General features: G+C 49.9%; 1 pseudogene across 1 annotated transcript; it reads left to right on the plus strand.

Moving 5' to 3' along the window:
- The first annotated feature begins 12,834 nt into the window (after window positions 1–12,834).
- On the plus strand, window positions 12,835–13,754 carry LOC311199236 (olfactory receptor 14A16-like; annotated as a pseudogene). The gene has a single exon. The product of its transcript is annotated as an olfactory receptor 14A16-like (transcript).
- Window positions 13,755–14,059: the final 305 nt, after the last annotated feature.

Here is a 14,059-nt window from a genome sequence, read left to right on the forward strand (position 1 = left end):
ATTTCATGGGTGTTAAACTGTGTCATGTTTAACTGCTGTTTCTTGTCAGAGAAATCTGTCTGTGCCTGTGAGCACAGATGATGCCAGGGAAAGTGTTGGGAGTCCCAGGAGGCCAGTGAGGGACCTGCTGGTCTTGGGGAAGAGCAAGGTTCTCCATGCAGGGTTGGATCTAAAGAGACTGCTTCTCCTGCCTCTCCAGATCTCCTTAGGAGACCGATACCCATCACAGCATGCTGCTGTCACTTCTATCAACTGAGCCATGACAGGAAATACCCGTGAAGGAAAACTATCCTCCATTGTAACATTCCTTTGAACTGTTCATCATTTGCTTCTGAGTCCACAGACCTCAGATACTAAGAGGACACTGAAGAAACCTCTGAAAATGTCAGTCAGACCTAATGCCCAAAGTACCTTGAAGCATTCATGGGCCCTACTGGGAGCCATTCCTGACAAAGCCTCCCCATGAACATCTTACACCTCACAAGCGGAGGCCATGAGGACAAACACAGGCAAAGCACAGGCAGCTCTGATGCTGAGGACACCCTGGCTTGGTCTGATGAAGCAGAAATGCCAAGCACTGACCCCCAGCCCCTGGGCAGGGAGATCCTGAACCCCACCTGTGTCTCAGGGCTCTTACATGGGATGTGGGCAGTGTGATGCCAAGGGAAGGACAGGAATATGACACATGGATGCCTCCCTACGTTGAGTTCAAGTAGGCAACAATGCTTCATGGCTGTGAGAACAATGAGTCTTCTCTGAGGTCTCTGTAGCAGGGCCATCAGCCATAGACAAGGGGGAAAAGTCTGCATTTCTATCAGGCCCTTTCAGCCTGGCCATCACTCTTGGCCATCTGCACCACAGCCCATGTCACACTGCCCGATGCCTGTCCCAATTTCCCTGCAGGCACTCAGCCCCTTTCCCCACCTTGTTCTCAGCCCACCATGTCCCTGCCTGTACTGCCGTCTCTCCCTCCTCGACAGATGTTCCCAGAAAAACAAACTCACCAGCTCATACACAAGTAACTCCAAACACCACAGCACTACCCTCAGAATGGCATTTCTTTAAGCTCATAACCCATCTGCACCTCTAGTTTTAATTGCCATTCATTTGAAAAGGAAATTTCAAGCTCTCTGGAGCTACTCCTATACTCTCCTCAGACTCCCCTTCGCCAGGATAAAGAAGCCTGGGTCTCACAGCCTCTCCACACAAGACCCCTAATCCTATCTTGGCAGAATTTCTCTCAACCTCGTGACAGTTCCTCCACACTCGTCCTGTCCAGCCCCTTCCAATCCTGGACTCTCTGCTGGTTGCCACACCAGTGCTGAGTCAAACTGACAGTAAGTGCCTTTGCCTTGGTAGCCATACTGCTCCCAGTGCTGCCCAATGTGCTCATGGCCAGGTTCCTGTGTAGCAGCCCTGGCTGCTATGGCATCCTCAGAACGCCCAAAGCCTCCTCCTTGACACTGCTGCTCCACCAGTCATGTCTGAATTCCCTTGATGTGCAGGTGTTGAGGTTTAACCCTGCTCACTGATGATGTCATCATGCATGGGAGATTCTTCTGGGCAGCTGGCGTCAGCTGCCCTGGCAGTCCTCCCTCACAACAACCAGTGCTCCCTGAGCTTACATTCTGGTGGACCAGCATGTGAATCAGGAAGGGCCTTGATGCTGTGCAAGCACTGGGCAGCAATGAATATATTATCATGTGTCACCAACGCTGGATTGGTCACAAAAGAGGACGATGTGTTGGTTCTACCCCCTGTTGTGGTTATCCCCTAATGCAGAACATCACAAGATCATAAGGAGCAGATCAGCTCTGGTTGGAAAAGTTCTTGAGGTTTCTCTTTGTAAAACCACAGAGGTTTTTGCCAGGGTCTGCTGGAAGTGAAGCTCCATTGTGTCAGTGGTTAATGTGTGTGTAGAAGCCTCAGGTGACTTGTGGTGCCTCAGCAAGAGGCATTAAAGGACATGATAGAAAATAAATAAAAAGAGGACAGAGTAAATTAAATGTTTCTGGTGGTTCAGCCCCCAACAGTGGCTGAGCACCACACACCACTGGCTCACTCCCAGAGGAGAAAGAGACAGAGCCTCTGTTGGTTGGGATAAGGAGAGTTTACTGAAAATAGCACCATGAAACTAGAACAATAAACAGCCCATTACACTCATACCCGGTGAGAACACAGAATACCATACCCACCTGAGGATTACAGAGTGCTGCAGGACAGGAGGACCAACCCAACACCCCAGCTGCACTCAGACTGCCCTGGAGGCACCCAGGAGTGGTGCCCAAACCAGCTCCTTCACGGTGAAGTGATGTCAGGTGGCGTGGAAAACAGCCAGGGCTAACTCAACCTTCCAAGCAGCCAGCACAGGTGAGATAACTGTGGCCTGCCCAGAACCAGGACATTATCCTGGTTTTTTGCACATCATCTACATCATGGCCAGATGGGTTTGCCTCTGCACTCCCAGTTGCTTTGTTTCCATTGCTGCAACCACCCCCACAGGGCATTGGCCACCATCCAGGAGTGAGTATAGAGGTAGAATTTTGGCCGCTTTTCTCATTTGGCAATGTTTAAAGCCAGCTGGATGGCTTTTACCTCTGCAATCTTGCCCTCTAATCTTGTTCATCATACTTGCCTTCCAAAAAATGGCTGAGCAGTCCCTTCAAGAGGATAACAAGCACAATGACAGTCTGGTGGGCTGACTACTGGAAGCTGGTGCAGCATTTTTCCTGGAGAAATCTCTTTTTGTAACTTTTTCCTTGCAGCTTCTTCACTCAGGATTGGAGGTGGGTTTCCCATCTCACCTCCTCATGTCTTCACCATGGTCATGCAGAGAGAATGGATACCTCTTGGTGTGTACTTTTTACTGGAACAGGGGAAGGCCTACTTCAGATGGCTGAGATAAGGGAGGAACAAAGACTTTCTTTAAATAGATGGAGTTGGCCAGACACCTCAGCCACTCTCGGTGCTTCTTCCTTTCCCCAATCCATTACTGCCAGTCAGTTGGCATATGATGCTGGTGCACTCCACACAGACTTACACCACATGGGTGAGGAACATTGGACTTCATCAGGATTGGTGGGTAGCTGCAGATCATCAGGATCATAGTAATTCATCTCTCACATGGCTAATCCCCTCAAACACTGCATACTCTGATCTGTGGTCATGCACTTGCCTGGCCAACACATGAAATCCTCACTGAACGGGTACCTTTCCCCAACACTTGACAGAAGCGGCCAACAGACCCTGAGAGCTTGAGACTTCTTTCCAATTGCCTTGTCAATGACTCATTTTCTGGACAGGGATCCCAGCTGCTTGGCCTCCCTGCCTTCTAATTCCAGGCTGCCTGCCCCATTGTCCCAGCATCGGAGTAGCCAGGTGATGATGTGCTCCCCTGGAAGGCAGCTGAAATCTTTTCTCATTTCTTCCAGCTCACTCATGTACAAGGATCAGGTTATAATGCTCACTCCTGGAGGAGAAACAGACAGACCCTCTGTGGGTTTGGAGGAAGACAGTTTACTGACAAAATCACGGTGAAAAAATGATAACAGCACATTGCAAACTACACTCACCTCCAGTGATAACAGAGAGTACTTTATTGACCAAAGGATCACAAGGTACTGCACAATGCAAGGACAAACCAAATGCCACAGCCACACTCAGACTGCCCTTAAGGAACCCGGGAGTGCCGCTCCCCAACCAGCCCCTTTTATGGGGGAGTGATGTGAGGTGGTGAGGAAAACAGCCTGGGCACACTCAGCTCAACTGTACTAACTCAAGTCACCACTGCTGGCTAATTGGGGAGGTGAACTCTTGCCTGTCCAGAAGCAGGACAGCTGTGCATTTAATCTCCCCTGTCTGTCACATATTTCTACCTTTCCAAAGTCAATTGTCCATGTCTTAAATTATAGTTCCAACAGTGGATCTGCACACCAGTGCTTCTGGTTGCTCTCAAAATTTCCCTTCTACTTCCCCTAGGACCATTCAGACACCTCTCAACCATCCAGCTGCTGCTCTGAGTTTCAGGGAGTTAAACCCTTGCCTTTCTGGCAGTTGTCTGACTCATTCTGTCTTTAGCCAGCTCTTGAGTTGTGGTGATTTCAAAGCCTCCTTCCTCACTAGAACATTTCTCACAGGGTAAAGCTTTGTGGAAGGTGAGTCTCACTGGTGGCAGATTGCACTTGGCATAGGGTGAGGAGTGTTGAATTTAATGATGAATCTTGTCAAGTTTCTTCTGTTGAAGGGAAAATAACTCCCTCTGTGCTGCCTGTGTGCAGCCAGTTCTCTAAGGAAAGCAGGGGAGCTGGTACAGAAGGGCTGTAATGCCCCAATGTGGAGTGCAGCAGAGACTTAATGTAAGGACAAGGGATGCAAGTCCCAGTTGGCTGGTGAGAGTCATGGTGGGCTTGTGGAGATGTGCAGCAAGGTTGTCCCCACTGCCTCAAGGGACCCTTTTTCAGACCAGTCCAGAGGTCCTTAGGAGGCACCCTGGATCAATCTCAGTCAGAGGTTGTCACCTCTCCTCTACAGTGAAAATAATAACCTACACCCTTAAAAAGAAATCAATTTTACTCTGAGCTCCCTTTGAAACAGCTTCAATGATCTGTATATCTCTTGAAAACTTGAATATAATTACATGAAGAGACACCGCTCATTAGGGCTTGCTTTTTTATTTTTAATTATCTCTGGGGTGCATTTGGTGCTGAGTTTTTGAAGCTCAGGTACTGAGAGGAAATGACACAAGAAATTCCATGTCAAAAGCAGAAGCCAAAGTACCCTGAAGTATTAATGAGTCCCACTGAGAGCCATTGCTGGCTGAGCCTCCCCAGGGACTCGTTGGAACAGTTAATTGGAGGCCATGTTGGCTGGTAGGCAAAGGCAATTTACAAGCAGCTGAGATGCTGAGCAAGCCCTGAGTTGGTTTGATGAAGCAGAAAGGCCAAGCCCTGACCCCCAGCCCCAGGAAAGACAGGTCCTGCCCTTCAGGCATTGCTCAGGCTCTTCCCGGGGCAGCGTGGGGTGTATAACACTCAGGGAAGAACACCAAGGCTGAGGTGCTTAATGAAATCTTTGCCACTGTCTTCAGTAATAGGAGCATTTGTACAGAGAGAATCCAATTCTCTGAGCTAGGAGACAGGGACAGGGAGCAGAATGAGCCCCCCTCAATCCAGGAGGAGATGGTACTGGTTCACCACAGAGGTGTGCACAGATCTGTGGGGCTGAATGGGATGCAGCCAAGGGTGCTGAAAGAGATGCAAGGGGGTTCACCAAGCCACTTCCCATCAGTCCTGGCTGACTGGATCAGTCAACGTAACCCCCTATATAAGAAGGGACAGAAGGATGATCAGGGTATTTACAGGCCTGATATTTTCACTTCAGTCCTAGAGAAGCTGATGGAGCAGATCATCCTGAGCAGCATTATCCAGTTCATGAAGAACCCCCAACTGATCAGGCCCAGTCAGCTTGGGTTCATAAGGGTTCCTGTTTGACCAACCGGATCTCCCTCTGTAACAGAGTGACCTGCTTCTTGGACAAGGGAAGGGCTCTGGATGTTGTCTACCTTGACTTCAGCAAGGCGTTGGACACAGATTCTGACCAACTTCTCCTAGAGAATCTTGCTGCTTGTGGCTTGGAAACTGTGGTGGTTCAGCACCAAACAATGCCTGAGCACCACATGCTGCTCACTCACTCCGGAGGAGAAACAGACAGAGCCTCTGTGGGTTGGGATAAGGACAGTTTACTGACAAAAGCACCATAAAAGGGGAACAATAACAGCCCAAATTGCACTCACACTCAGTGACAGCACGGAGAGTACCTTACAAACCCAGAGTGGTGCACCATGCCATGACCACCATTCCCCAGCCAGCCCCTTTGACAGGGAAATTATGTCAGAGTGCTGATTTTGGTTGGGATGGAGTTAATTTCTTTTCTAATAGCAGATGGAATGCTGTGTTTGGGAGTTGGGAGGAAAGCAGTGCTGATAACACCCTGATGTTACTGGTTGTTGCCAAGCAGTCAAGGACTTTTCAGATGTTCCTATTTTCCTACCAAGGAGAAGTAAGGGCACACAGCCAGGACAGGTGACTTGAACTGGCCAAAGGGGGTATTCCATGCCAATTACATCATGGTGGTGGGAGGAGGAGGAGGCAGCTCCAGGACATGCAGTTTTGTGGATGGTCCCATTTTCTGGACGGCTCTGGGCTGCACAGCCTGAGTTGTGTGGTTCAGTGACAAACTGCATTGTGTATCACCTGTTTCATATATTTTGCTACTCAGTACTGTTATCATTGTTATATCTCTCTTTCTGCTCTTCTAGTAAACTATCCTTACCCTAACCTGATGGTTTTTGTGTACTTGGTTTTCTTTTTTTTTTTCCTTTCCCTTCCCTTCCCCCCTCCCCAAACTGCTTCTCCCCCCACACTCCCTTTTAAAGAACAAGCGACTGTGTGGTGCTCGGCTCTCAGCTGGGGCAAAACCACATCTACTAAAATCCAAAACAAATCTATTCTTAAAAACATGAAAATTCTTATATTAAAGTTATATTTATTGTCTCTTAAGAATCACAAGAATCACAAGGTTGGAAGAGACCTTTGAAGATCATAGTGTCCAACCGTTCCCATCCTAAGCTAAACCAGATCCCTAAGTACCACATCAACCCTTTTTTTTTGAGGGATGGTCACATCCAGAGATGGTGACTCAGCCCCCTCCCTGGGCAGCCTGTTCCAGCCCTGACAACTCTTTCAGTAAAAAAAATTTTTCTACTATCCAATCTCTCCCTGCCCTGGCACAGCTTTGTGCCATTGCCCCTTGTCCCATCTCCTGTCACCTGGCTGAAGAGACCATCACCCACCTCTCTACAACCTCCCTTCAGGAAGTTGTAGGTGGTGACAAGGTCTGCCCTCAGCCTCCTCTTCTCCAGGCTAAACATCCTTAGCTCCCTCAGCCGTTCCTCATATGATTTGCCCTCCAGCCCCTTCACCAGCCTGGTTGCCCTTCTCTGGACATGCTCCAGGACCTCAATGTCCTTCTTATGGTGGGGAGCCCAGAACTGCACACAGTACTCAAGGTGTGGCCTCACCAATGCCAAGTACAGGGGCACAATTACCTCCCTAGACCTCTTGACCACACTGTTTTTGATGCAAGACAGGATGCCATTGGCCTTCTTGGCTGCCCGGGCACACTGCTGAGCACAGGGGCACAATCGCCTCCCCAGACCTACTGGCCACACTATTTCTGATACAAGTCAGGATGCCATTTTCTTTCCTGGTCACACTGCTGGCTCATGTTCAGTTGGCAGTCACCCAACACCCCCATGTCCTTCTCTTCCTGACAGCTCTCCAGCCAGTCTCCCCCAAGCCTGTAGTGTTGCATGGGGTTGTTATGTCCCATGTGCAGCACTCTGCACTTGGCCTTGTTAAACTTCATCCCGTTTGTCTCAGCCCATTGGTCCAGTCTGTTCAGATCCCTCTGAAGAGCCTCCCCACCCTCAGGCAGATCAACACTTCCTCCCAGCTTAGTGTCATCTGCAAACTTACTGAGGGAGCATTCAGTCCCTTCATCCAGGTCACTGATAAAGATGTTGAACAGAACTGGACCCAGGACTGAGCCCTGGGGGACACCACTCGTGACCGGACTCCAGCTGGATTTGGTTCCATTCACCACCACCCTTTGGGCCCAGCCATCCAGCTAGTTTTGAACCTAGCTGAGGGTCCCTCTGTCCAGGCCAGTGGCAGCCAGTTTCTCAGTCAGAATGCTGTGAGAAACCGTGTCAAAGGCTTTCCTGAAGTCCAGGTAGACACATCCACAGTCTTCCCCTCGTCCATTCAGCGGGTCACCTTGTCATAGAAGGAGGTCAGTTTAGTTTGACAGGATCTACCTTTTGCAAACCTATCTTGGCTAGGACTGATCCCCTGGCCATCATGCATGTGCTGCATGACAGCTCCCAGGATGACCCTCTCCATGATCTTCCTTGGGACTGAGGTCAGACTGACAGGCCATTCTTGCCTATGGGTGTCACATCTGCAGCCTCCAGTCGGTGGAACTTCCCCAGTCTGCCAGGATTGATGATAGATCACAGAAGGCGTTTGGCAAGCACATCTGCCAGCTCTCTCAGCACCCTCGGGTGGGTCCCATCTGGCCCCAGTGGATTCATCTTCAATGAACAGGTACCTTTCCCCCACACTTGACAGAAGTCGCCTCCAGACACTGGGGCTTGGGACTTCTTTCTAACTGCCTTGTCAAGTGCTCCTTCTCTGGACAGGGACCTCAGCTACTTGGCCTCCCTGCCTGCTAATTCCAGGCTGTGTGCCCCATTGTCCCAGCATCAGAGTAGCCAGGTGATGATGTACTCCCTTGGAAAGTGGCTGGAATTGTTTCTCATGTCTCTCAGCTCACTCAAGGACAAGGATCTGGATATAACCTCTGGTACCGCTTCTCCCTCATGATCTTGTGGTTGTCACGGTTCATCATCATCTTTCACAAGGCAAACTGATTTCTTGGTGTATTTCTTCTTCTGTATAGGGGCAACTGATATTGGTACTGGTTGGCTGGCTGGCTCAGCTATAGAATTGGACTCCAAGGTAGAACAATAGCAGCCAATTACACTCAAACCTGGTGATAACACCGAGTACCCTATTGACCCAAAGACTGAGGATTGACAGAGAGCTGCACATTATGAGGACCAACCCAATGCCCATCAGCACTCAGATTGCCCTGGAGGCACCCAGGAGTGCCTCTACCCAACCAGCCTCTTTTATGGGGAAGTAATGTCAGGTGGTGTGGAAAAAAACCCTGGCTAACTCAGCTCACCTGGGCTGGCTGCTTGGGAAGGTTTATTCTGGCCTTTCCAGAACCAGGACATCCATAGGGGAGCTTGGTGCTTAATAACCATTCCAGATGTGGCACAACAAACTGCCATTGTTGAGCTCCACATTCAGTGCCAAACAGGACAGTGGTTGTTTGACCTTGGCTGGACACCAGGTGCCCACCAAGCTGCTCTGTCAATCCCCCCTCAGCAGGACATGGAGAGGGGAAAAATGTGAAGGAAAAAAAACACAACCCAAACCTGTGGGTCAAGTTAAAGTTGTTTATTACAGCAAAAGTAAAAGTCCAGGTGTGAAATCAAAGGAAAAGCAAAAGGTGATTCTCTGCTTCCCATCAGCAGGTGATGCCTGGCCACTTCTCAGAAGCAAGGCTTCTGAAAATGTACTGGATGCTCCTGAAGACCAATATTGAGGAAACAATGAATGCCTGCCATTTCCACCCCTCTCAGCTTCTTATTGCTGAGAAGAAATCATATGGCATGGAATATCTTGTTGGTCAGTTTAGGTCAGCTCTCCTGATTGTTTCACCTTCCCAGGTCTTGCTAATGCCCATTCTATGGTGGAGGGAGGGGCAAATGCTGGAGAGACTACAATAATGAACATGACAACTTGCCCAAGAGAGCAGCCCTGCAGATGTCCAGGAAGAGCAGAAGTGCAAGAGCTGCAGCTCCCGTGTGTCTGCAAAAGGCAGGAGGAGGAACTGGCTGATGGAGCTGCTGTTGGACATCTGCTGCCTCTGGGCATTGAAAAGCCTTGTAGAAAGAAAAGACAGAAGAGGTTTATAACAAAGAAAACTAAAATGCTTGATTTGCCTCAAAGACCCCAGGAAGTGTCATGAGGAGAAGAAACCTCTCCCATGGGCTCCCAAAGAGTCATTCCTGGTCTTTAGTTTTGGGTACGAGCGAATGGGGGTGACCAACTCTGACACACAGTTTCCATCAGACGAAATCCCCTGTCAGGGTGAAGGGGATCATGGAAACTTCTCTCCCAGTTCTGTTGAAATGCTTAGAATTATTTTCAATTTTCCTCATTTTATTTAGACACACCTGTAATTCAAAGAGTCTTCAGGACAAGGGGAAAATCATCTCTAAAGATGGTACCTGGGACAAATGCCATTCTTCTCAGGGGGAGCCTCATCAATCAGGCTGATAGAGGTGACAAGGAAAAGATCGAGCTGTCCCATCAGCAATGACTTTCCCTGTAGCTGCAGGACAAGAACATGCTGAGGAGGGAGTGTTTCATAGTCCTAACCATGATCATCTGCTGTCAAATCATGTGGCCAAAGGAATTCCCCAGCAGGCTCAAAAATGCTGCTCCCAGGCACTGCCCTCTTTCAGCAGTGCTCCATTGGACATTGGGTCTCCCTGCATGCCTCTTGGAACACATCTAGCACCTCAGTCTAAACACTTCTCTCCCAGCCTTCACCCCAAGTAATGCCCATGTGAGCTGGGACAATCAGCTCCCAGGCAGCAGGTGCCTCTTTTGTGCCCACTGGAACTGAGGTGGGGTTTGAGGAAGCCATAGGGCAGAGCTGTGTCCCCTTCCAGCCCCAGGGCTGCAAAGCAAGGATGAGGGTTTTGGAGAGAGTCACCTGACTCCTTCCTTCCACAGGGGAAAAGAGTCCCCTCATTGTCCCTGTCTGTGTCTCCTGTCTCATGCAGAGACAAGGAAAGGTGATTCTCCTGCCCAGCTCTGGTTTGATCAGGAGAAATGACAGAAGGATTTCTCCACAGACGACGGAGGTAACTTTAGTAAGAACTTCAGTGTCTTTCCAAGTTGGTTCCTTGGAGCTCCAGAGACACCTTGAAGGAGCCCAGAGGGGATGGAATATGTGATGCCGACACCTGCTCCTCTGCTGTGAGCTGAGCTGGGCTCTTGGGACAGTGGGAGCTCAAGAAACATGGCAACACTGCAGAGAGACTGCTCTGGCCAGGAGCAGCTCCTCTGCCAAGCACACAGGGCTGGGGACACTGCCTGTAGGCACCGAAGGGAGACCTGTGAGGCTGAGAGAGCTGATGGATGCTGAGAGCTCACTGGATGAGAAATCTCCACAGCACTCTCCCTGGTATGTCTGTGGGTGCAGGGCAATGCAGGTTCCATTCCTGGAGAGATCTCCTAAAGCTGGGATATGGGGCAGTGTGTGGGGTCTGTCAGGAGGACAGGTTCTCTCTAGGACCAGAAAGTGCTGCCTGGAAGGGATGCCTTTCTGCCCCATCAGAAGGACAGGGCAGGACAGCTGTCTTGTCCTGGGCATGGCTGCAGCGGTGTGAAGCAGCGTGTGTAGGGGTGCCTAGGGCTGTCCTAGTGAGCAGGGTCCCTTCACCTCAGGGGCTGTGTGCTGGGACAGGGACTCTGCTGCTGCCAGGGTCAGCAATCAGCCTAAATCTTGGGCTTTCCACAGGGATAGAGAGAGTAGATGTGTGTTGTAGGAGAGACACAGGAAAGTGCAGTATAAGGTTCGTCTGCTGCAAGAAAGTGCTGCATGGGTCAGGTTTGCTCCCAGCTCCAACTGACCCTTGAGAAATTCCAAAGGGAATTTGAAGAACAACATAAAGGAAACATTTTCTTGCCAGGCAGAGTCTTTGCTTTGACTTTTCCTCTCCTGTGGGCTTTGCTGACTGTGGTATATTAGAACTTATTTCTCCTCTCAAGAATGTCCACATCAGAGGATTTCCTGATCCCTGAACACACAGAGGTTCCCTGGGGCAGTGCCCTGATGCCAGGAGGGGTCTGCAGAGCAGAGCTGAGCGCAGGGCAGGTTGGATGAGGTCTGAGAGCACAGAGCGGGAGGTGACATGGGCAAAGAAAGGCAGCTGCAGGGACAGCTCCAGGCAGAAGAAAAAGAAGGATCTGCTCCCTGAAATGCCCTGGCAGTGGGGATTTGGTACCTCCATGACATCTCCCACAGTGCAGATACTTTCCCTTACTTGTCCCTGATTCCTGCCACCCAGCACAGACTCTGCACACAGAATTCCAGGTTTTCACGCTGAGTCTTCTCCTTGCCAGCCTGAACCCCAGTGAGGAGAAACCCTTGAGTGCCTGTCTGTCTGTCCGTGTCCTTCCAGCCTCGGCTGGTGCATTTCTCGCTGTTTCCCCTCCTGTCCTTCGCTGCCTTTGTCCCACCATTATCTTGGGCTGTGGGAAATTCCATTTATCTTGGGGTTGGCACTGAGCTGACCCTCACTTCAGGACCCCCATCTGAAGAACTCATGAATTCCTACAGCTCCTGCTGGGCAGCAGGCTGCCTCCCACAATGCCACCGCTCTCCCAGGGACTCTTGTGCCCCAGAAAGGAGCCCCGTGCAGAAGACATATCTGTGCCGAGGACGTGGTTATACCACTCATGGACTGTATATGGGCAGCTGCAATGAGCCCTGTGTGTACCTGGCTGGGAGCAGGAAGCTGAGATCCTCCTTGGGTAGGATAAGACTGCAGGAGGGCTTTGGAGCTCTGCCTGCGAGACTGGAATCCTCAGCTCTTTGAGATCCAGTTTCTTCTAGGGGACCAACAGGGTGTTCACAGAGCACAGGGCAGCTGAGAGAAAGGCTGATGGACAGAGCAGATCTCCACACTGCACTCAGGGGAAGGTTTCACTGACACTGCAGCAGCAAGGTCAGGGAGTTCTGACAGAACAAACTCTCTCAGGTATAGGCAGGAGAAAACCAAAGCTCCAAAGCTCTGCTCTGCCCTGGGGTGACATTTGAGTGACAGTGCTGAAAAGCTCATTCCTATCCACAGGGGATTTAGTCTGAGATCACACCATCCTTCTATTTACTGACTGCTGCCAGGCAGGACTGAGTTCTCGAGAGCCACAGCTGACCCTTCTCCCAGCAGTGGAACACTCAAGCCAGTAAAAAGCAGATCTCCCAAAAGGGACCTGACAAAGACCTCTTAAATAGAGTCAATCAGGGGCTTCCCTGAGAGTTGCAATTGGTATTCCTCAAAGAAAAGTCACCTAACTTCTCACTGTGTCTTTTTCTCCTCTGACAGGTCTCCACAGTTGACAGCAGCAGATGTCCAATAGCAGCTCCATCAGCCAGTTCCTCCTGCCCTTTGCAGACACACGGGAGCTGCAGCTCCTGCACTTCTACCTCTTCCTGGGCATCTACCTGGCTGCTCTGCTCAGCAATGGCCTCATCATCACCACAATAACCTGTGACCACCACCTCCACACCCCCATGTACTTCTTCCTCCTCAACCTCGCTGTTATTGACATTGGCTGTATCTCAACTATAATCCCCAAATCCATGGCCAATTCCTTGTGGGACACCAGGGCCATTTCCTACACAGGATGTGTCGCTCAATTCTTCTTCTTCTTATTTTGATCGCAACAGAGTACTATCTCCTCACTGTCATGGCCTATGACCGCTACGTTGCCATCTGCCACCCCCTGCACTACGGGACCCTCCTGGGCAGCAGAGCTTGTGTCCACATGGCAGCAGCTGCCTGGGGCAGTGGGTTTCTCAGTGCTGTGCTGCACACAGCCAATACATTTTCACTGCCCCTGTGCCATGGCAATGCTGTTGGGCAGTTCTTCTGTGAAATCCCCCAGATCCTCAAGCTCTCCTGCTCAGATGCCTACCTCAGGCAAAATGGAGTCATTATGGTCAGTGCCTGTTTAACTTTTGGTTGTTTTGTGTTCATTGTGGTATCCTATGTGCAGATCTTCAGGGCTGTGCTGAGGATCCCCTCGCAGCAGGGACGGCACAAAGCCTTTTCCACCTGCCTCCCTCACCTGGCTGTTATCTCCCAGTTTGTCACCACTGTCGTGTTTGCCCATCTGAAGCCCCCCTCCATCTCCTTACCATTTTTGGACCTGTTAGTTTCATTTCTTTACTCATTGTTTCCACCAGCAGTGAACCCCCTCATCTACAGCATGAGGAACCAGGAGCTCAAGGATGCCATGTGGAAACTGATGACTGGATGTGTCTAAGCAGCAATGAACTGCTCGTGGTCTTTTGCATATCACTGACCATGAAACTCATGTTAGAACCAGTCTCTATTTAGCAGGTTTTAATTATTTTTAGTATTTTTTCCTCTTTAATTGTCTAATCTGTTATAACAATGTTCACATTCATCCTATACGTAATGCAGTATCTCTAGGTCTCTCCACACTTTGCAGCATGTCTGCCTCCAAAGGGACACAATTTTTCCTTCTTTGTATTTTTTTTTTTTAATTTAAAAATAATTACAAGCACCTCTTCATCTACTGAATCATTTGTCTACTTGTCTGGAGTG

Source organism: Gallinula chloropus, assembly GCF_964237585.1.
Source record: "Gallinula chloropus genome assembly, chromosome: 19".
NCBI classification, from domain to species: Eukaryota; Metazoa; Chordata; class Aves; order Gruiformes; family Rallidae; genus Gallinula; species Gallinula chloropus.